Consider the following 25,395-nt stretch of genomic DNA (forward strand, 5'->3'; position numbering starts at 1 on the left):
TCCATTCACGAGTGGATACCATGCGCGAATATAAGATCTCAAACAGCACCCTAAACACGTATTTTCCATATTCTGAAAATGCACCCCTTAAACAAGTATTGGCGTGTGAAACCCTACCCTTAACAAGTATTGGAAACTAAAATGGGCAATTCCATAGGTTGGTGGACATGAGCTCAATGTGTCTTTGTACATATAGCCCATCTGAACCGTAACGTGAGTAACCACTTTATCTGCACCACTAGTAAAAACCATGTGTTCTTTATTTTTTGAATTATATATACAAATTTGTCTCCCTAATATACTTCTTTGAAATGGATATAATCAACTTTCATAAAAGCCTTGCATGAGGACACTTTTCACTTATGTCCACTTTTCATTTTATGCATGTCCAAATCATGTAACATGAATAACAGACACATTTAAAAGATTTGCCAGGAGCATAATGAAATTTCCCAAGTTTTGTTTTTATACAAAGGATAGTCAGACTGCGTACTATGTTGTGATAAAAAGATGTTTAGTTCCTATCAATAATAATGGAGTTACAGCTCCAAGTATGAGTCAAGGTGTCTCCAAATGTAACGTGAGTAACCGTGGAATAGCCAAAATGATACTATTGGCAAGTATTCCCTGAATTGAACCCCTGAATTGAACCCCTAAACAAGTACAGCGATATTTCAATGTCATGTCACGTACGTCAGTCGTCGGTTCTACCTTTACCTACAGCCCAACTCGCGCAAATCGTACTCTAAACACGTAGGCCCATATTCTGAAGTCAGGTTTAACTTAGACCATGGTCTAACTCTGTGCTAAAATTATGGGAAGCCAAAAGTGTCAAAATTTTTATTAAGTTGTATGTTTCTTATGTTTTCTGTGCTCTTTCCTGATTCATCGATGGTGAAGACAATCATCTATTTATACTTCCTAGAAAATTATGAATGATTTGAGAGCCAAATGAGCTGAAATATATATCTCTACAGTTCGTGAATTATGTAACATTTGGCTATCCATACTTAAACCACAACTTTAAACCTGAGTTTAAGTTAAACCCGACTTCAGAATACGGGCCGTAGTGTTGACTCCTGGGGCAAAAAGTACATCCTTTATAAAACATTTTAGTCTTGATTTTTTATACTCCTCGCAAATTTGACCCTAAACACATACATGTAGCTTTCCCAGTGAAATAGATACCCTTTTTTCATTATTTTAGTGTTATTGACACCCTTATTACATTACGTACGTAACATGCCCTATCTTGAAAAAGACATCTTTTTTACGTGTTTTTTTGGTCACGCATGGTATCCACTCGTCAATGTAAGTGGCCCCCCCCCCCCCCCCCCCCGGGATGTACCTACATGTGCACGAGTACATTTACAAATTTATCACTAGGCCTTTACTTTTAATATTTTTTCAAGACACACTTTTCCTCTTGGATACATTTCTAAGGAAACAACAAAAAGTTTCCTTAGCCTTAGGGTTAGTCCGATAAGATGGTCAGGGAGGCCAATAAAATGGAGAATCCATATTCAACATCCACCGCCATAAATTAATTAATGCTAAGCACTTTTATTTATTCTTTTTTAGTTATTCAATAGAATCTTCAAACCATATAACCAACAGATTATGTAGCTCTCATTAACACAAAGGGTTAAGATTTTTATTCCTTCTACATGTAAGTAAAGTCAACATGACCTGCAAATTAAGCACATGGTTAGAACCAAGATGTGTACAAGAAGATCGTTAGGAAAAAATATAAGTAAAATGAATTTTGAAAAGTATGTGTGCTGAAAGATTTTTATATTTTACATACATTCTATTCTTTTCTTTCAGTGATGTGCTTTATAGTTTAAAGGTGCAGGAGGGAACACCCCTCCAAGGCTCCATCCCCCCCCCCCTCCTATTAAAGTGAAGGACTGGATACTGTTGGTCCTACATCAATAGAATCATGTCTGAATTATGGAGTATCAATGTATATCTCACTGGAATCAATTACTGCTAATGAGGTTTCACAACACATGTATACAAACATTCAACCCCACTGTACCTGTGTCGTAGTCTGCATACACAGAGAATATTTGTAACATGATTTTAAAAACAAGAGACTTGTCGTCAAAATTTATGAAAGTAGAGCACCAAACATTCATAGCAGCTACAGCCTCCCTACAACATAAAGTCAAGTTCACACAATGTGACATTGATCATTTTACATAATACATATAAAATTATGTTAAACATCCAAATAGACAGGGGTTTCTGCTTCAAAAACTAGCACTCATACTTCAACAGTGAATCACTGTCAGCACATAATGATATGCAGACGACATAAGCTGCAGCTCAGTGACCTCCTTAAAACTAATATGCCCTGTCTGTCCATACTGCTTTTAGGTACCGGTATTAGACAAACACATACCGTACAGAGAATAAAGACCAAGACTACATGTACATGTACATTGCACACTGTGCATTGCATTTTGCATTAATCTATATTACATGTACATGTACACAGTTGGACAAACAACGTTCCATACTGTATATGATTCTCCTCCAATGTGCTTGTACATGTAATGTATCCATGAGACAAGAAGAACATGTACATGTAGGCCTACATGTACACATACGCACACATATCAGACAGTAAATGTACATGATGATATGCCTGAGTCAGCCATTTCGCATGTCCACTAGAATCTGCTGATTTTTAATCCATTAATTATTAATAGGTTCCAGGGGCTATATCAATAGCGACAATTCACAAAAGCTGAAGAAATTTCTCTCGTTATGTGGGAAACCAGTGCCTTTCAAGACCTTTCGGGATAAACTTGCGTCACTTGCCATCACTTCTTCATTTGTAATATATTCGGCCAAGGAGGAACCCGTATGGGAATGTCATGACCCACTAATGTAATAATGTAATAATAACCAAATACCGTAAGACAAAAAAATAATTTTAACAAAAAAAAATTACTACGACTTATTGTGAGGATTTCCAAAATGTGACCCCCCCCCCCATAGCATACACTCTCGGGGATATTTTGTTCAATGTATTGCCGTTGGTGGGCGTAAGGGCCTTCCGACTGTTGATTGATAAAATGCATTCGTTTCGTGTGCAATTTCCTTTGCCCAGCGGTTGGTGGATTCATGTGTTGACCAGCCCAATGCTTTTTCTTTCTTCTTTCTGGGAGTGTATGATGTGTGGAGGGAAACAAATATCCATTTATATGTATCCAATGAAGACAGAAACGTAATCTGGTCATTTGCCTGTGTCGGGGTATATTATGTGCAATCATTTGAATTTATGTAATGCCCTGGAAGTCACATGTTGTTTTTCTTTCTCTCTCACACCCCCTCTCTCTCCCACCAGCCCTCACCCTCTCACTCTCTCTCCTCTCTCTTTTACTCTCCCCCTTTTTCATTCCTTCTCTTCTATTTTTTTTATTTCACCTTTGTATGTACCATCTCTCCCTTCTTTTATTTCTACCTCTCTTTTCTTAACTGCTTTAGTTCCCGTTTTTCTTCTACATACTGTACTTCTTTATAATAATTTCATGCTTGTTTTAATACTTTGATTCGGGGTAATTATAGTAATGTATTGTATACGCTATTATGTTAATGTAATCTATGTTATTTATGTATGCCCTGCTTGTTCTGTTACTCAGATATGTCCTGGGCGTTCCTTTCTTCTATGTTTGTATATATTTTATTCCTTTGTTTGAACGATTTGAATGTTAATAAAGTGATGAATTACTACTACTGTAGCATCCATACATGTACTGTATGACAGATGTTGAAAAGAAGAGTCTCATTTCATGCATTTGGTTCACATGGCCGAGTACGTCATGTACATGTACACAACGTTCTCGCTACCACGCGTCACGGTTGGCGGGCGCCGCCAACCCTGAAAATTTTCAGGGCAAATCCGCCATCCGTGAACTTCCCCGACAACCGTGGCCGACAACTGTAAAGCAGGCCTAGATCTACACAAAAACTGAATAATATATTTAAAAACTAATCTGCTTTTCAGATCCTAAAATAAACTTTTTCGTCCACGATTTCTTTGACTCACTCACTACTACAAGTGCGCTATATACGATACGACCTCGACTCAAGGCCCAATCTCTTTTGTGGGAAGCGCGAAGATGTTTACCTCGCATTTGCGTATCGCATTGCTCACATTATTTACGTCTTTAAAATGGTAGTAAATACGCTCAAAAACAAGTGAGGGGAGAGGGGTATCGTGGGTTACTGGCTTGGGCAATGTAATTTAGATTATTACGAATTTCAGTTGATATTGTCACTTATTATGTCAAAAATAAAGTGTGTCAAAATTACTATCAAAATTCGATCGAAATATAGTTTCATCTCGTCTCAGGCCCCAGCCTTTATAGCTACATCTACATGAATTCATTGAATGCATTTCTGATGACACTGCCGTAGAGCGAATTGAGAAAACAATTCAAAGATCACGTTAATAATGACAAAGCCAATGGAATGGATTGATATAATGTCCAACTCATTTACTTACATCAAAATGATTTATTCACATTTAAATTCCGATTTTACTCCATTATTTCCAAAGTCTTGATCTCTACATCGATCTTTTGAAACTGTTGATTAATTTCGCGACGGCGTGTCTACCAAGTTCTGTGCCACTGCACTTGCGCTCACAACGGTCACATTCATAATACAAATCGCACATGGCATCAAAATCCTTGATCCGGGGATCCGATAGTCTTCCAAAATTAGATGGGATCCAAAACTAATTTAATTTGATTTTTTTCATATATTCATTGAATCTGTTATAATTTTCATAATTAATAATCTTTAGTAATATTATTCACATTTTTATCATTACGACTCATTTTTTAATGTGAGTTATACGTACAGTGTATTTTCATTTGTATTGTTCTTTATTACTCTTTGCCTGCCAATTAAATAATGAGCGCACCTGTCACGGGCCTGAGAAATGTTTTTAGTCATCACAGTGAATGCTTTATGAATTTGTTGTACAATTGTTTAACTACGATTTAAAATAAAATATCATTTGAAATTAATTTGTGTAAAGGAAAAAAAGAGAATAATGGGGGGTGGCCGTGGGCAATGTAGATGAAAATGATGGGATGTTTGTGACTTTGTGGGGAGGGGATTGTTCGTAGCGAATGAAATTGATATTCATTTATCTATTTTATGGATGTGTCTACTGTGATTGTGGCTGCATAATCTTTATGGCGATTGGAAAATCCACCTTGGGTCGGGAGGGGTACGTGATTCAATAGATTTCGATAGAAGTACACATTCAACAAAGTGGAATTGGCAATTCATTCACAGATATTCGTTTCAAGTACGAATTATTGAAGTTGATATGTGTGAACGTTTTAGAGGATATCGGATATGTATATCGTTTTTTCACGCCCACAATGAGTTGCTAGTATAATTTGAATATCGTTGGATGAATTTTTCAAGTTCACTTATGTCTTTATGTTTTTTATATCGGAATTGTGCTTTTAATATATGAGTTATATCTTGACAACGTCGTTAGCCTAATTATACTGCGAGTGGATGATATTTATGAAATGAGTTGGAATGTGAACAAGACGCCCCAAAGCCGATGGCACGTGATCTAATTAGTATTCACTTTCTGGGTTGAGCCAATCATTGTGCTTGAAAACGGGTTTCCCCGAATTCCCGCCCTTGGAATGTGTCCGACGTGTGTGACCTGTTAACCTGTTGTTTGAGTGCGAATCAGCTGATTTCGTGACCTCAAAAACTCTTCATGGTGTTTACACTGGATGGGGGCTATAAAATTAAGAAGATCTTTCTCTTTTATTCATTTTTAATAAACTGTTCGTGATTTTCAAACTACACCTATAGTGATATTGTGATGCAATTTATTGAATCACGTACCTCGATCATCCCACTCATGGTGCAAGAAAATATTTTTTAAATTCACCAAAATATACATGTAAGAAAGATTATTCGGCCGTTATCATCGGTAGAAGTATAGACACGTCTATAAAAATGTATTCGCTTCGAATATTGACTTCTTCACCAATCCAACACACACGATCTCAACCTCCCCTTGTCATTGTCCACGCCACGACCCCTCCCCTATCGCTCTCTCCCTTCGACCAACCTACAACCCCACCCCTCTTCCTCTCTTTCACACACGCTGTATTTGTAGGCCTACATAATGTATTATGTAAAAATAGAAATCTTATTTCCTGTCAATTAACCTATACTTTCAAAACATTTTAAATCGCAGTTAAGAACAACAAATTCGTAATATTAGAGTATTATGAATGACTACAAATATTTCTCACGCTCGTGATGAGCACAGCACATTCATTATTTTATAGGTGAGTAACGAACAATACAAATGAACACAGCAATAATTGACAGTGATAAAAGAATCTCGATTGGAAAGTATTAGTATAAACATCATCAACAGAATATGAGAGTTATAGTTTCAGTGAGTATCGAATAAACCAAACAAAAAACCATGCAAATTATATAAGTTGGGGACCCCGTCTCATGAATACCGATGCCAATTATTTGGAAGCCTCGGAAGAAAACTTCCGAGGCTTCCAAATAATACCTTGGTCACATTTGCTCTACGGCGAGTCGAAAACAGCCCTTTTATTCATTTTTATTCAAACCACCTATATTCAGCTGGTACAAAAAATGTTAAAACGGCTGTTTTCGACTCGCCGTACGGCCGCCGTAGAACAAATGTGACCGAGGTATAAAGTCGGAACAATCTTTGGATTTAGTAAGGGCGTGACGCAGCGCAAGCTCAAAGGGCTACGCATGCAGTCGGTCATTGACATAAGAAACAACACGCATTCACAAAATTAATCGCACTTTCTAAGGATGTAGCGATATCGATCTGAACATTGGAAGTATGGAGTTAATTTATCGATGTAAATAATCTATAAACTGTAAGTATAAAATGAGACTGACTTCAATTTTTAAGTTATCAGTAATTGCCTTTCTGCTTCAATCGCAATTCGCGCAACCGTTACGGCTGTGTGGCCGGAGAAGCATTAAATAGACTTAAAATGTGGTGCATTTAGCAGCAATCTAAAGCTCGTCGATATTGATATTTTCGATAGCGCGCGGGAGGGGGGACACCCCCCTCCAGAACCCTCCCCCCGTGCGTGCTTTGCACGCACCGAGGCCGCTGCGCGGCTTGCGTCGCTTTGCGCCGCCAAGCGTCAGAGTGAACCTGGCGAGAACGTTGCATGTACATGTAGTGCTTGTAAATAGGACTGAACATTTTTTGTACTTTCTGAAGGTTTCCATGGCGAAGAAGATGTGTAGTGGGTTTCACAATGTATCTTTCTTGGGCAACTATTGATCCTGAATTGAAAAACCACCCAAATTCAACGTTTCGACAAGTGTGTCCTTGTCATTTGAAATTCTAAAGTTATTTATCAAAGGCAACGTAATTTCCTTTATTTCTAAATTACATATAACAGATATTGTTTGTTTATGAAATAGGTTCAGTTATAAGTAATACATGTAGGCTGTTATTGAAAAACAAGTGGAATGCCTCTGGCCGTCTCACCTGCATCACGCGATTCAATATAGCAGCAGTGCTGATTTTGAAAACTACTATAACTCGCACAAGATGTTCAGTGATACTTGGTTACTCTTATTTCCACGTTTTATGAACTAGACCAATACACTTATAGAGATATGATGGCAATTCAACAAATACCCCCAACGTGGCCAAAGTTCTTTGACCTTACATGACCTTTGACCTTGATCATGTGACCTGAAACTCGCACAGGATGTTCAGTGATACTTGATTACTATTATGTCCAAGTTTTATGAACTAGACCAACACACTTTCAAATTTATGGCTGTAATTCAACAAATACCCCAATTTGGCCAAAGTTCATTGACCCTAAATGACCTTTGACCTTGATCATGTGACCTGAAACTTGCACAGGATGTTCAGTAATACTTGATTACTATTATGTCCAAGTTTCATGAATCAGATCCATAAACTTTCAAAGTTATGATGGTAATTCAACAGATACCCCCAATTCGGCCAAAGTTCATTGACCCTAAATGACCTTTGACCTTGGTCATGTGACGTGAAACTCATGCAGGATGTTCAGTGATACTTGATTAACCTTATGCATAAGTTTCATGAACTAGGTCCATATATTTTCTAAGTTATGATGACATTTCAAAAACTTAACCTTAGGTTAAGATTTTGATGTTGATTCCCCCAACATGGTCTAAGTTCATTGACCCTTAATGACCTTTGACCTTGGTCATGTGACATGAAACTTAGGCAGGATGTTCAGTAATACTTGATTAACCTTATGGCCAAGTTTCATGAACTAGGTCCATATACTTTCTAAGTTATGCTGTCATTTCAAAAACTTAACCTCAGGTTAAGATTTGGTGTTGACGCCGCCGTCGCCGCCGCCGCCGCCGCCGCCGTCGCCGTCGGAAAAGCGGCGCCTATAGTCTCACTCTGCTATGCAGGTGAGACAAAAATTGATATTGGCTCTCTCTACCAGTAGGCAAAAAGACACCTTGGACACACAATGTTTGTGCACATGGCTATTGCATCAGAAAGTTCTGAGAGGCTACAGATCTTAGAGGCAAGCAATCGATGAACCAACACACAGTAACTTGCCTCTTGCAATTTTCTGTCTTTACTCCATCAGTTGAATACCCATTTTATCCTCAAGAGTCAGTGTGAATTTAATTGAACAACGTTTTGTAGATAATAAATATACATGTACAAATGATGGTACATTCATGACAAAAACTTTATCCTGTCTAGTACACTCAATGACAGCAGCGTCTTATGGCAGTGCATCCAAATTTCAAGAATGGTCATCTCTTGAAAATATCACATCACAAAAAGCAAGAGCAAACAAAAATCAACCCAATATATAATTTCCCTATTTCACATGAATGTCAACTTTTTTCCATATTTCTTTGACTGAAAAATCATTTTTAGTTGGTGTCACACCAGATAAATTTCTGCATGTGGGACTAGAATAGTTCTTCCTTTGGGGTCCTTTTCTCAACATAAAAAAAAATGTGTCACAATACCCATTAATGCCTAATAAGAATTCATCTTGAAGGGGATACCAATTTTTATGTTTAATGAGAAAAGCTTTAATATCCATTAGCATTTTTTCAGTGAGATTGCAATTTGCTTGGTCAGAATTTTGCATTCTTGTCCCATATCAGTAGACCTAGCGTGATATCAAGATAACTGAAAACAATCTTTCAGTCAAGAAAGGCAGGTATATTCCTAATTGTCTTGATAGTTTCCAATAATTACAATATAAATTTCAAGGAAATATAGAAAACAGATATTATGGATGTAATTGTAAAAATTTTAAACTACAGCAACTTTTTGGCCCTTGGGGAAAGTATGTTTTTTGGTACCCACAGTCGCATACCATTAATGTCTCCACGTACACCCAAAGAGCTGAACAGCGTGCAAAGTGACTGGGTGCACAGACATAAGGCACCATCTTTTTGTTCAATCTTTACATGACTGGCCGAAGTTTTTTCTAAGAAAATCATATAAATGACAGGTTCCGGTGTCCTGACAGGCTGACACTTTACAATTTTGGAGCCTTATTTTTGTCTTTAGATTGTTCTCTATAATATTTCACACTGTTGTACTAAATATTGATAAAACTTTTCCTGTTAATTTATCCAAATGGATGTCGACACATGACCTGTCCGGACACAACAACTGGGAATAGAGTCTATTTCTCTCAAATTTTTATGAGATTTTTGGCAGGGGAGCGTTTCACGAAAGAAAATGTCGAACATTTTATCCAACAAGACCTGTATTATCTGACAATCGCCTTACTAGTATCAGTGCTCCTCAGCCAATCAAATTCTAGGAAAGTTGTCAGATCGTTGGATGGAAATATTTATGAAACGCTCCCCAGACCAACTCATAAGATTTTTAAATTAAGAATATACATGTACAATGTATGGTTGGAACTACCATTTATCGACCACCTAATTTTCTAAGCATCATATCTGCAAAAATATTTATCAGTTTTACCAAGTTTTCGTCTCATGATCGACGACTCAGATTCTATGCACATAGATATCGGCGACTAACGAATGCGATGATTTCAAATTTGCTAATTTGCACCCCTTTTTTAGGACTGACCACCTGCCATACACTGATTTTATGGCTGATTCGTCGCGCTGGCAAAATATTTTGACTCTTCCAAGTCAGTTCTCTATGTCATCTCTGGTTAATTGTCTCGCTACTTTCATCACCAGCTCCAGCACATGATTCAATGGCTGACGACAGATATTGCTCTAACGTCATTTCCTATCAGATTTCTTGGTATGAACAGCTATTTTTCAGTGGAGTTCGGGTCTTACAATACAATTTTGATAAATTCTACAAATTTCCTACCTTCTCATTCCTTTTTCTTTTGTAAAATCAATTCTAATCGTTCCTATGGACACTGCGCCTACTCTCCCTAGCAAATTTTTAATACGCAATAATCTTAATGCGGTTGGTTTCAATAGAGGTAGTCGAAATGTGGTGTTCTCACTATATGATAGGAGGTCCTAAAGCTACGCATCTCTCATTGCGCATGCAGTTTTCAATGGCAAATGCGTACTCTCTGTGTGGAACTGTGACTGCAGAGTGACGAACAATTCCTATTCAATTTTTTATACAGAGGCAGCAGTAAATCTCTAAATCCAGAGAAAACCCACAACTGTGTGGAATTTTGGAATTACATTCACTTTAAATTCCTATATTATGAACATATTTTAGAAATTGAGGCGTGCACAGGAAATACTATTTTTTGCATGATAAATCGATAGCATAGCTTTAGGACCCCTTGGTTATGATCTTTAGAATGTTTGCCACAAATTAGTGAAAGATAATTTGTTCAAATACTAAAATTGGCAGTTTTTATCATTTGTAAACAAAGTGCGTAGCTTTAGGTTCCCCATCATACATGTAATGCTAGAAACATTATCAACTGAAAATTTCTTTGGAATATGATGGTGGTCCCTACTTAAGTCTGCGCAACTAACGATTCGAGTTAAGATTTAACATTAATTTATTTTCATTTCACAAAATGTTTCAGTTTGATAATGTTCCTCATATTGTTATTATGAGTAAGTTTACCAAATATCTCATTCTCATAAAAATTTGGAATATGATTTTCTTGGAAAAAACCTTGGGTGGTCATTTTCAGATTGAACCAAAAAATGGTATGGTGAGACTACCACATATCGACCACCTCTTTTGAAACCGACCACCTCTTTTGAAACCGACCACCTTGCGCGCGTTAAAATTATTGCGTATTACAAACGATACGCGCGGGAGAGTAGGTGCAGTGTCCATAGAAACGGTAAGAATCGATTTTACGAGATAAAAAGAAGCAACAAAAAGTAAAAATTTAGTAGAATTAATCAAAATTGTATTGACCAAACCCAGAAACCCGCTGAAAAACCAAGAAATCCGATAGGAAACGGCTTTAGAACAAATATCCGTCGTCAATCGTCGAATCATGCGCCGGAGCTCGCAATGGAAGTAGTGAGGCGATCATTTAGCATGTTGACGTCATAGAACTGATTTGAAAGAGTAAAAATATTTCGCCACCGCGACAAGAATCGGCCGTAAACTTAGTGTACCGCGGGTGGTCGGTTTCAAAAGACGGGTGCAAATGAGCAAATGGAAAATCGTCGCATTCGTTGATCGTCGATATATACGCGAATTGAATCAGAGTCGCCGAGCGAAACATGGGAATCTGATCTGCTCAATTTTCTGCACAAATGAGACAAAAACTGGGTAAAATTGATGAATATTTTCGCAGATACGATGCTTAGAAGATTAGGTGGTCGATAAGGGGTAGTTCCAACCATACCCCATATCTGCGCACCAATTCACTTTGCACGCGATTCAGGGATTTTGATGCAACAGGCTGCATTTTGAGGCCTTCACATGAAATGCCCCAAATTCATTATTTTTCCACCATTTTGAGTCGGATTTTTAAATAAATATCTTTCTATATACTCCATGTGTAAAGTCTGTGGTCGTCGTGTATCTTCTTTTACTAGAAAGTAGAATCGCGCAGATGCGCAGACTTGGGCCTTGGGGGAACTTGCCATTAAAAGAAATTCAGGTTCAATTTTTAGGTGCGCAGACATGCAAGTGCGAGATCCACAAGACTAAAGGGAACTCAGGAGAGAACTGAGATAATCTGAGATTGTGAGAATGAAAACCTCAACTCGACTATCGATGCTCGAGCGAGCTAACGTTACATGATGTGTAGAGCACTAGAGCCAGGCTTAACCCAGATCCATTGATTCATTTCATTCATTCATTCACCAATCATCATGATCATGATGATCATGCCAATTCATTGACATTGTTTAATAGTCAAACTCATGCATGAAGCATATGACAATTCAATCAATTATTATCAATGGTATGCAAACAGGCAAAATTTCAGGATTTTTCGGGAGCCAAATTTAGCTATTCAGAAGACATAACACGACATCCGTGCCCAGCCAGTCCCATAATTATCCTACACAATCAACAGCACTCGCCCTTTCACCTGCACTCACCGCAAAAATCGCGCACAATCTCAACCAAAACGCCATCGATCGTCTGATTATAATTCCTTATTATTTCAATACTGAAGTGTGAATTACATTATTCGATACACCACATCCATCCTCATATATCATAGATTGGAATGTAATATAAATTGGGTTTGTATAATTTCATTAAATAGGTGTAATTTCTCACCTTTCTGTTGGATGTCTACTAGCCATGACTTATCCTTTCTACCGCCATCTTGCGAAGTTGATGACGTCATAAGTGTAAAAATTATGTGTGGTGTGTATGTATGCTTGGTCGTTCGTCAACAAATGACGAGAGAAGCCATACATTCGCATCAAAAATTCACCATTTATTTTATCTGAATTATTTATTTGGGTGATTACATGTATATTTTGAAATTCGTAGATCTTTTTAGTGTGAAGTTCGATAAAACTGCATTACTCTGCAATAAGATTTGAATGATTGAAAAAGCCATTCCAAATTTGAACAGGACATTGAGTGGAAGGACTCAGTTAACGGCTTCCATTGCATTCCGGCCATAAAAAAAATGCAATGCGAAATCGGGAGATGCGAGATATCATTATCAGGTTATGGCCCGTGTTGTTGCAAATGAAAACAGATATGCAGACATCTTTAAGCCAAAATTTTAGTGCTACTTGCACTTGTACTTAACGTCGAGCATTGAAAAAAAAACACTCTGAAAATAAGTAAAAAAAGACATGTCCAAATTTATTCGAATCCTGGGTAGTCCCAACTCCCAAATCCGATATTATTTCAATTTAAAACCAAGAAACATTTGTTTCCTGTCACTAAAAAAAGAAAACCGTGGTATACCCAGTTGTTGTGTGACCGGACAGGTTGTGTGTCCGGACGATCAATTTTAGAAAGTCATTTGGAAAAAATTACAAGCGAAGTTTCATCAATTTTTAGTACAAAATGTTAGGAAATATTATACAGAACAAAATAGAAGATGATTACAAGTATTGAATTCATATTTATAGTGTAATCCAAAGACAAAAAAGAAGGCTTAAAAAAGATAAACTGTCCGGACACCCGATCCCCCATCCTACATGTGTATAGCCCGGGGGGGAGGGGGGGGGCAGTCAAATATATTGCTATACACATGCGTGACCAAAAAAAAAACGTGTTTAAAGGGGTGTTTTTTTCAGTTTTGGACGCGGGCCGCGCGTGCACTCTTTAAAGGGATGATCCGGGCTGAAAATAGTTATATCTAAATAATATAGAATAAAATTCACAGAGCAAAATGCTGAAAATTTCATCAAAATCGGATAACAAATAACGAAGTTATTGAATTTTAAAGTTTATCAATATTTTGTTAAAACACTTATATACACATCGTCATGAATATTCATTAGGTGGGCTGATGATGTCACATCCCCACTTTCCTTTTTAGGCTTTTTTTTCATACATTTGTAAATGATGTGTCTCCATAATGATGAAATAAGTTGTGGCAATAAAAAAACTGATGTACTTAATCAGTTGTCAACCCAATTATTTTAGTTCTTGGTAGAAAAGTTTTGAATAAACCTTATTTCATATAATAAAGTACAAAAGAACAAATGGGGATATGACATCATCAGCCCACCTAATGAATATTCATAAAGACATGCCTACTACATTTTCACTGGAATAATGCAAATTTTAAAATTCAATAACTTTGTTGTTTGTTATCCGATTTTGATCAAATTTTCAGCATTTTGCTTAATGAATTTAGAGATATAAATATTTCCAGCCTTGACCATCCCTTTAAGGGTATCAAAAACACAGATTTTCAAGAAAAAAAGGTGGTTTTGAAAGATTGCATGGTCATCGCGGGGTCTAACCATAGGTGGCGGAAGCAGGGGGGTCGTGCCCCCCTAAATTTGAGGTGGGGGGACCGACCCCCCCCCCTAAAATTTTTGTTGATAACCTTTTTTTTGCTTGTCAATTTTGGTTCCTGCGTCGGCCCCCCTAACTTCAGGTGGGCCCCCTAAAATTTTTGTGGTCCCCCTAAAATTCTGGTTGATAACCTTTTTTTTTTTTTTGCTTGTCCAACTTTTTACCTGTGTCCATCCAAAAATTTCAGGTGGACCCCCTCCCTAATTTTTTGGGTTTTCGCCGCCAATGGGTCTAACGTATTTAGGGTCTTTTTTCCAAAGCATTTTTTTTTAAGACTAGCCAAACGTGTTTAGGGTTTGTTTTTTCCCCAAAGCTTTTTCCCCGAGGTCATATTCTGGCAACAATTTGTTTATTGTGTAAGCCCGCGAAAAACTTGTTTAGGGGTTATTTTGCACACAGAAAAAAAATTGTTTAGGGGGTGTTTGGAAATGATTTGGTCACGCATGTCAGTACAGCAATACATTTGACTGTTCCCCCCCCCCCCCCCAGAGTATTTAGTAGTGGTGGTGGTGGCGGTGGTGGTGTAGTAGTACGTATAGTAGTAGTAGTAGTATAGTATAGTAGTATAGTAGTAGTAGTAGTAGTAGAAGTAGTATAGTAATATTAGTAGTAGTAGTAGTAGTAGTAGTAGTAGTAGTAGTATGTAGTAATAGAAGTAGTAGTAGTAGTGGTAGTAGTAGTATAGTAGTAGTAGTAGTAGTAGTAGTAGTAGTATAGTAGTAGTAGTAGTAGTAGTAGTAGTATAGTAATATTAGTAGTAGTAGTAGTAGTAGTAGTATGTAGTAGTAGAAGTAGTAGTAGTAGTGGTAGTAGTAGTATAGTAGTAGTAGTAGTAGTAGTAGAAGTAGTAGTAGTAGTAGTAGTAGTAGTATAGTAATAGTTGGTGTAGTAGTAGTATAGTAGTAGTAGTAGTAGTAGTAGTAGTAGCAGTGGCGTACCTGGGATTTTTCACAGGGGGGGCAAAACCGTCCGCCAAAAAATTTGACAAGCAAAAAAAAAAAAAAAAAAAAAAAAAAAAAAGGTCTTCAATCACAAATGAAGGATTTCGTACCAGAAAAAAATTTGACAAGCAAAAAAAAAAAAAAAAAAAAAAAAAAAAAAAAAAAGGCTTCAAGCTCGTCAGGGGGGGGCAATAAAGGTCTTCAAGCTCGTCAGGGGGGGGCAGGGATACGTGTTTTGCATGGGTTGTGGCTCGTCAGGGGGGGGGGCAGACTGTCCCCTTTGCCCCCCCCCCCGTAGGTACGCTAGTGAGTAGTAGTAGTAGTAGTAGTAGTAGTAGTAGTAGTAGTAGTAGTAGTAGTAGTAGTAGTAGTAGTAGTTATATCAATACGTATAGTAGTATATTGATGAGGGATGATCCTCTCTCCCATTTCACAAATCCGGGAACCTTCACGTATTGCGATAAATGTTTCAAACATAACGTAACGTAACATAGGCGGGGGAGGCAGGGGGGCAAGCTCCCCCCCCCCCTGGCGGATTAAACCGGGGGAAAACGGGGAAAAGGAGAAAAGGGAGAAAGGGAAAGGGAAAGAAAGAAAAAGGGGAAAAAGGAAAGAGAAAGAGAAAGGGAGAAAGGAAAGAGAAAGAGAAAGGGAAAAAGTGAAAAGAAAGGGACAGAAAGAAAGAACATAAATAGAGAAAATGGAAGGAAAGCGGGCAAAGGAATGAAAGAACACTTAAGAAAGTACAAATTATCTTTTGATATTAAGACATTAGCATGATAAGCAAGAGAGGGATATAAAATGAAAGACATGACTCAATGGTACAGGCAAGAATGGCGGGAAAATGAGAGAAAGAGGCAAAAAGAAACGGGAAATGAAGGTAGAGCCCAAAGCTAAATTGATAAATCAGAATATGAAGAAAGTACAGGGGCCGCGGAACCGGGGGGGGGGGGCTGGGGGGGCTTCAGCCGCCCCCCCCCCCACTTTTTTCCAAAACCGTGTACAAAAACGTAAAAATTACCATATGATTGTGATTTTTAGCATGGTCAGCCCCCCCCCCCCCACTTTGAAAACCGTTCCACGGCCCCTGAGAAAAGAGACAAGAAAACAAGAAGAAAAGAACCTAATAACACGACCGGGCTGCCGAGGATTAAAAAATATAAAGAACGGGAAGAAAGGTGGTTGGCGTATATATAAGCTTGCTAAATTTTATGTAATAATGGTCGCAATCAGGACAAAATAGTCCTTAGCCAAGAGTTAGTTATATCCCCTATGTCGATAGTAAAGTTTTACGCCTGCTAGATTTACCGTACAAACTAGCCTTTCAATGTTTACTTTGGCTAAATTTTCAAAGCTATTATCACATAATTAGAATTTAATTTCAATTTTTTTTAATAAAACGCCAAAATTTTCTTGCTCGCTTCGCTCACTGGCAACTTTTTATCAATTTTACCACATTTGCTATGTTGTGCTGCCTCAAAATATTTCGTGTATCCGCAACTGTTATGAAGTACGCACGAGGTTTGATAATAAAGTAGCCATCAATGTTTAAAAATATCGCGAGGTTCCAGGGGCTCCGCCCCGGACCAGTGACGACACCAAGAGGGAGGCACGGGGGCATTTGCCCCCAACGAGTTGGCCCCCACTTGCCCCCCCCCCGAAATTTTGAAGAATAAAAAAAAGATGTGTAGTTAATGTTGTCATAAGCATCCCAATAAATCTGCAAAGTGCTCCAAAACAGCTTGTCGTTCTTTAAATCTTGAAAATGTTCTCATTCACTGTTAGCTCCCAACAATAATATGTCAACATAAATCTTTCAGTCACTATATAAAATTCAAAATTTCGCCCCCCCCCCCCGGATCCAACCATGGGAGATCCTTTTCATGATTTACAAAACATGAATAGTGTCCCGTTTTTAGGTCTAAATCTATTTTTTTCGGCTCGCGCTTCGCAATTATCAATTATTTACTTATATACTTCCTCTTCATGATTACAAAAAGTGCCTAGAATGTCCAGGTTTCAATTCAATATTTATCTACATTCTCCATAAAAACATGAAAAAAAAAACATACAAAAGATTCATAAGTAAAACATCGTCACAACCTACAAAAAACATTTATGAGAATTGAGAGGCCAACAAAAGAGAGCAGATATAGCCTTTAGGTCCGAATGACAAATTTTTTCAGCTCGCATTATTTGATTGTTGAAATATATATAATCTTCATGGGTAACTACAAACAGTCGATCCTTAACAGGTCCCTTTTCGATCATGCCAGAACGTGAATTATAAAAATCTGATCGTGCTTCGCGCTCGCAGTACACGCATCTGGTTCAGTATCACAAACATTGCTCAGAAAGTTCAATTTTTGAAATTTTCCCCAAAATTAGCTCGCGCTTCGCGCTCGGCTCCCACTATTTAATTAGGGCTTATGAGATTATTATATATTTATGTTGTTTTAGAAACGAACAAATTCAAATTTGTGCGGCCGATTGGGGTAAATAAAATATGGGTGAAATTTTATGCTCCCCCATTATTATGAGAACGACAATTCGCTGTGCTTCGTGACAGCTTATTGACCTTCATGAAGAAATATATTTTAAAGGACAGGGGCACCCCAACAAAAAGTTGAGTTTGATAAAAATTAAGGAAATTCTAACAAGCTTATGCCATTTTAAAGTTTCTCTTAATTTCATAACACAGTTATATGCACATCCTGTTTGGTATGCAAATAAGGGGAACGATGACGTCACCCAATCACTTTCTTTTATTATTATTATTATTATATGAAATTATGAGATATTCTAATTTTCTCTTCATTGTCCTGTGAAATTTTATTCCCGTTTTATTCTGATTGTTTTAAAATTATATGGTTTAGTAAAATTGGTCCCATAATGACAAATCTGCATGAATAAAAAAGAAATAAAAAGAGATCAAATAGTGAGTGATGGACATCGTCGACTCTCCTTTGCATATCGTGAGTTGTGCATGTTTTGTGGCAAGTGAAACTTTCAATGTCACAACTTTTCTTATTTCATTTTCGATATCGATTTTGATGAAATTTTCAGCGTTATGCTTGTTTCATTTTTCTATATTGATTAAAATCAACATCTTTTTGGTGGACCTGTCCTTTAACATGGAAATATCAATGATATAAACAAAAATATAAAAATAAGAAAATAAACATGACGAACTTTGATACAAAATATCATGCTGGAAATTAAATCATTTTGTTGAAAGCAGAGAAGACAGAAAAATTAACTGTATATCTTTTGACAGCTGACAGTGTATCTTGAGATAATCACTGAATTGGAAATATACCCAGCTCAGTGGACAAAATCATGAAAGTGATAAAAAAAAAAAAAAAAAGAAGCTAGAGCTCACTATACGATCTTCTGCTATGCTGCCACCATGCGGGCAAACTATTTGCATTACCTAGCCTCGGATCGGTCGCCGGATCATATCCGGATCGGAGCATTTGTATTACGTCCATGCATAAATGCTGGTCGAAGAAACATTTCTGATTAACTTGAAAAGGTCGAACAGCTAGCACGCAGGTAACGTTTTGATTAGAACTAGGCCTTTGGGGAATTTGACATTGTTACGATCGGTTAATTGGTTACTTGGAAATAGATAATTCGAGAGAATGGTCGAAATTAAGATATAATGGGCAGATAAGTGGAATTGGAATTATAGCCGGATAGGTCAATAATGCGTTGTCCCATACGTTAGTTTCGATGTGTGGTAAATCGAAAGGGTAATGATTTTGGCGTCTGCCTGGCTTTGACCACTCAAGCCAAGGCCCAATGGTTTATTATATGCCGCTATGCACGGGAAAATCAAGGCACGACGCATGCAACTCTCTCTCTTAGTGTGAGCTGATCCCTCCACTTGTCTTTGCAGATTCCTGGCTTGACTTGGCCACTCACACAACATGCGAGGTTAGTATACTATACTATTAGCACTCTAGGCGACACCCCAATACTTACCCGTGCTAATAAAGTGGGACTCCGCTCACGCGCGTTTGGGCCTCCCTAGCTTAGAACTAAGCAATATTATCTAGAAATCGTTACATTGTAGTAATTAAATATGTTCTATTAAATAAATTGATAATGTTTAATCGGTACTCACCGGTTCTTTTGTTGCATTTTCAGACCATTTCTCACAATTCTTCGTAAATATTTGCGGCAAATTTTGTCGCCATAGACAGCTTAGCATCCATCTTTATTGATAAATGGAGCGCCCTTTACGATAGTTGTTAATGCCGCGGAGAAATCGTTAGGCATTTTGGCCTGTGTTCAAGGCGTTCTTTCTGTTTTATTTTTAAATAGATTGTGCATTTGTTGAATAGCGCCGTCTACGTCAGGTATGAGATCGAGTGTATAAATACACTCTTCCAAAATAATTATGATTCCGACCTGGCGCTGTTTAACTTCAATCTCTTTCACCTAAATTAGCGATGAATGCTAGCATTATAAAATATATATTATTAACGTCTGACGAAAAGAATAACCAACCGATCAGCTGACGAGAACGCGAATCACGTGATCTTCATATCAGCTTCGATCGCGAGTCAGAAGAGAAGAGCAGTTGCCCAGAAAATCAGGAAAAAGCCGTGAAAATGTAAGTTCCCCTTCATTTCTTTCAATTTTTTTATTGCTAACAATGTATTCAATTAGTGAGATCGAAATGTAATGATTAGACAGTACGATAGCTTGTAGTTTTGATAAAATACAAAAATAATCATCTTCACAAAGATTTCTGACACAAAATACTACTGATGTCGCCTATGAGGTCCATACATGTAATGTTGGACCTCATTGGTACTAGGAGTGACTATTAGTAGGGCCTATTACTAACCTCGCACAACACATGTGATTTCATAGTGCATTTTGACGTTTTCATTCATCACACGAATGTGAGGGACTAAACTACGCCAAGCCTTTCAATATTTGTCCACTATCATTATTATGTTAATCTTGATCGTATGATTTAAGTATATTTGAAAAAGGAATTATAAATTATTTATTAAGGTGTTTTTATCGCTTACCTCCAAATCTCAACCAGGATACTTCGTTCGGTCCGTCCTTGGTCATCCTCATACTGCGGTGGAAATTACGCAAACAACAATCGAAATGCGAAATTTTCCTATCGAACATTCTCGATTCAAGTCGTAGGGGAGGGAGAAAGGAAAGAAAAGAAGGGAAAGGAAAAAGCGAGAAAGGGAATGGAGGGGGCGGGAAAGGAAAGGAGAGACAATGAAAGACAGATCAGGGGAGGGGGAAAGGTAAAGGAGAGAGAGGGAAAAGGAGACCATAAAATAGAAAGAAAACAAAAGAAAGGAAGAGGGGAAGGGAGAGGGAAAGAAAAATGGAAAGAGCGAGAAAAGAGTAGGGGAGGGAGAAAGGAAAGAAAAGAAGAGAAAGGAAAAAGCGAGAAAGGGAATGGAGGGGGCGGGAAAGGGAAGGAGAGACAAGAAAAGACAGATCAGGGGAGGGGGAAAGGTAAAGGAGAGAGAGGGAAAAGGAGACCATAAAATAGAAAGAAAACAAAAGAAAGGAAGAGGGGAAGGGAGAGGGAAAGAAAAATGGAAAGAGCGAGAAAAGAGTAGGGGAGGGAGAAAGGAAATAAAAGAAGGGAAAGGAAAAGGGAAGGGAAAGGGAGAGAAGAAAAGAAGGGAGAACGAAAATGGGGAAAGGGAGAAGGAGAGGGGATGATGAAGGGGATAGGAAAATGTCAAGTTTGAAGATCTGAATATTAACACTAAAAAAAATTAGACTCCCATGTTTTATTTATAAAAATACCATCTTTTTCATGATTATAAAGGTTCAACGTCCCTGTTCTAGGTCTAAACTTCAACATAAATCTACTGGCGCTTCGCGCTTGAATTCTGGAGGTCATTCCTCTTTTAAAAGTATAGGTAATCTGTCGGACTTTTCAAATCCCAAATTTAAATCTTAAGCGCAAATGCCCTTGCATTATTTTTCATTTAGATACAGTCCTGTCATCAATATCAAAAACTCTAAGCGCGAGCTTCGCGCTGGCATCATTTTTGTAAGTGACATTTATGATGTTGTTCATATTTTTAAAATGTCCATTTGTTGAGGTTTAAATGTCCAAAAGTTCAGCGCTCGCATAATTTGTAAGGTAAATAGGCCTACCCTTTTAATTGTTATACAAAGGCGCTTATACAATGTCCAGAATGCAGTTCGGAATATTGAAAATAACTATTGGTCCCGCTATTTCTGCCCGTGCGACAAGCATTTATCATTTTGAATCATGAGATTCACCTTTAAAATATGATGAAAAAGTATCGTTAAGACTGAATTAAGAAAAAAAGAAGCTCACGTTTCACGCTCGCATTTTGATCCGTTAGCTTGTGATAATAATGGTGACTTCGTTAATATATCTTAGCGGACATGTCCACCTTTTGGTGCTTCAAGAAAAATAAACACAACACACAAATAATAATAGAAAACGAACAAGAATAGAATAGATAGTTACCTATCCCACTCATGAATTCTTATTTAACAGTCCCCAAAACGTCTTTTTTTCGCGTTAGCTTATTTCATATACATATATATATATATATATATATATATATATATATATATATATATATATATAGGTCTCCTCATCATGGTTATAAAAAGCGCTCAGAATGTTTTATTTTCAAGTCCTTGTATCAGAATTTTCAGCTCGGGCAGCTCTATCGCATTTTGATTACTATCCTGTTGATTTATTTACTTGAACAAAATATTTAAAATGTCCAGCTTTTAGAACAGATATCAAAAAAAGGTATTCACCTTTGATCATAGATGAGGAAGAAGAAAAAAAGTGCAAAAAAATAGGAAACAAACTAACGAATTAATGTGACATAATTTTTCTTCATTTCAAGGCGACTCTTTACATTTCATCGCTGATGGCGCTACAATAGAAAATACCGCTTGACAGCAAAAAAAAAAACAGAAAGAGGAAAATAATGCTGAGCGTCTAAAATGCAGCTAGCAGTACAAGCTGCAGAACCGTAAACAAACATCTTGTGAATAATATCGCGCGGCCTCTTTAAGCAAAAGTTTACAACCACGATGACCCTGCGGTATCTACGTGAAGATCACGAGAAAATGCTTTTTTTTTCTTAAAAACACACCAAAGAGAAGACAAGAAACGATCCATATGGTTCGGTAAGTGTCATAGCACAATTAGAAACATTATTTTAAAAGGAATGGCATAGTTATTTTAGTAAAAAGGGTGTGAAAAATTCGCGTGCACCATGTGCATATGAATCCTTCGCACACGAGATGCATTGAATCCATGAGTGTGACTTGGCTTGAGTCCAGATAAAACACTTCAAAGTTCAATTCCATGCGATTGAGTGCAATAAATTATTTCTACGAAATTTAAAATGTAATCAAAATTCAAATTGTTCCATTTCACTTACCGATCGATGTAAAGTCCCTTTGGTGACTTCTTTTAGCACTCTGTTCCTCATCTTTTCTTGCTCTTGATGTCGATGCCTGTAGAACTGCGACAACATCAATTTTTGGCCTAAAGAGGGCACACGATTTATATTCATATCAAAGACACGACAAGGAAAAGACTACATGTAGGCACTTATTTACACGCAAATCGACGCAAAGCGTTATGCAAATTCCGTGAAGTGTCCAATCTTTTCATTGTATAGACTTTGGTAGAACGTATTATTGACAAACGAACAAAGCTTATACTGCTGGTTTCATTCAAGGTACATAACATATAGATTTTTTTCTATTTTTTGGATTACTCATCGTTTTATATTATTTGCAAAAAAGTGTTATCATTGCCAATAATAATCTTGAATTATGTTTTTGAAGGTATTTTATTTATTTGTGCCTATATTTAGTCAAGTAATCATAAGAATTGTGCATTCAAAGAATTTAGACACAGTTACAAGATTACTGAGGAGCTGAATCAAGGTTGTGAAATTTATTAGCGCCACCATTGGGCTTCCTTTTATTTCCGTAGAAGAGACTTGGGAAGTCACTTTCCAGGCCAGGGTAAGCGAATTTGCTCTTTTTTGTTTGATTTTTTTAAATTAATAAATTGAAAATTAAAATTACGATTGTATGGGTAGTGAGAATAAGTTTCGGCAAATATTACTTCTGCAATGAAGTGATGTTTGCCACCTCCTTAGAAATCTAGGGCTAAACGCAGTTCGGTGTAAGAGGTTAGTAAAGCATACTTACCTCGTACTAGTGTGACCGGCCTTTGACTAGCCAGGTCATGCCTTGGCGTGGATGGATTTACTACTCCAGAGGTAGCCAGGAGGCTCCTAGAGAGAAAAAATCAATTACTAACGTATGCTTACCCTCCACGGAGCCAGGGATTGCGTCCCATTCATGTGCATGTACCGCGAAAAAACTGAAACTTTTGCCCCCAAGATTTCTACTTTCCTTCTAAAATCTAGCCCTAAATCATGTAAATGGGTAGACAGGAATAACCGTTGTTTCTGGGGATTTATTCAACAATTTCTGACATTTTACTACAATCCCCATTCACCGACGGTAGTGTGTTAGTGCGAGCCTGCATGTGTAATCTGGTCGGCAATTCGGAGGACGGGTTTTGTCCAGATTTTAATTTCTTTTAGATTCTAAATGACATTATATTATCTTGAACGAAGGCCCACTATTTTTGTTAGACTCTAATCTTTCTTTTGATTCTATGTAAGTTCTATAAAACATCAAAAATATACGTTACCGATGAGTTATTCCCGGGGTTATTCCTTATTTTTTAAATTTTCTGCCGGAGAGGAAATAATGGCAGCCGTCAACAAGTTGTGCTTTTATCAAGGCTTTCCGATTAAATTTTCGATATCCTGGCCAATCAATGACGTCATCAAAGATGGCAACTTACGTTGACCAACGAAAGGATCGAAGATGACAATGTTTCGATCATCATTTGAAAGGAATTAGCGGTAATTGCGGTCTAAGGTACGATATTTCTGAATTTTAAACATATTTTCGTAAATATGGATGTAATTTCTTTTTCATAATGTGACATTTTATGTACAAAAAAACGATCGGAAAATCTGGTTTCCGCCAAATGTTAGATCTAACGTTACTGCTAATACGTTGTCTGTACGTATGGGCCTCCAAGCTCTTCAGTCTATGTATTGATGAGTGAGCCAACGCAGTTCAGCGGAACAACCAAAATACAGAGACTGAAGCTTTTGGTCTAGTAAATGGGTTACAATTTTATTTCCGACATTTCTACGATATTGATTTCATTTTTAAACAAGAATTCATAAAAAAAAACTGAGAAAAATATTATGAAAGTCGGGGGAAACTTGCGTGATGTTTACGCCGCCATCTTGTTTCTTATTTTTCTTCGCAAACTTTACAGACGCATATCCTCGATAGGTCAATGATCTTTGGCCATGCTGGAGGTAATTATTAAATTGCTGTCATAATTTTCAAAGTTTATGGATATAGTTTATAAAATGTGGACATAGGGGTAATCAAGTATCACTGACAAGTCTAAGGTCACATGATCAAGGTCAAATATCATTTACGGTCAATGAACATAGTGTTTTATCATTATATGAATGGTGTTTTTTTGTGTGAATAATTAGCTTTCAAAGTCAGCACTGCTGCTATATTGAATCACATAATGCAGGTGAGACTGCCAGAGGCGCTCCACTTTTTTTATTTCTGTACTTTGACTGACTTAATTAAAGACTAAGTAAGTGATAAATGTCAATATTTAATGCAATTTTTTTTTTACCACATCAGTGTACAAGTGGGACCATTCAACATTTTGAGCATGTGTTGTTTGTTTATAGATTTGACAAGGCGTGGTTGGTTTCAGGAAGCAAGTTGATAAAGTGTGTTGAACTCATTATATTGTATGTGAGTGAATTCAGAAAAGATGTTGGTGAAAGTCAAGTTATTTGTATAACGAACTTGCCTTTATTTCATTTCATTTTT

General features: G+C 37.3%; 1 protein-coding gene across 4 annotated transcripts in view; it reads left to right on the forward strand.

The window, feature by feature from the left end:
- The first annotated feature begins 18,890 nt into the window (after positions 1–18,890).
- The window catches only part of LOC129254786 (tectonic-like complex member MKS1), a 28,607-nt gene continuing 22,102 nt past the window's right edge, over positions 18,891–25,395 (forward strand). The window contains exons 1-2 of one of the 4 annotated variants that reach the window (XM_064109971.1): positions 18,955–18,987; positions 24,812–24,854. The gene's annotated coding sequence lies outside the window, so the exon portion shown is untranslated. Of the gene's footprint in view, positions 18,988–24,811; positions 24,855–25,395 lie in introns of all 4 variants that reach the window. The other 3 variants (XM_064109979.1, XM_064109966.1, XM_064109988.1) reach the window with 3 other exon arrangements.

Source organism: Lytechinus pictus, chromosome 2 (genome assembly GCF_037042905.1).
Source record: "Lytechinus pictus isolate F3 Inbred chromosome 2, Lp3.0, whole genome shotgun sequence".
Taxonomy (NCBI): Eukaryota; Metazoa; Echinodermata; class Echinoidea; order Temnopleuroida; family Toxopneustidae; genus Lytechinus; species Lytechinus pictus.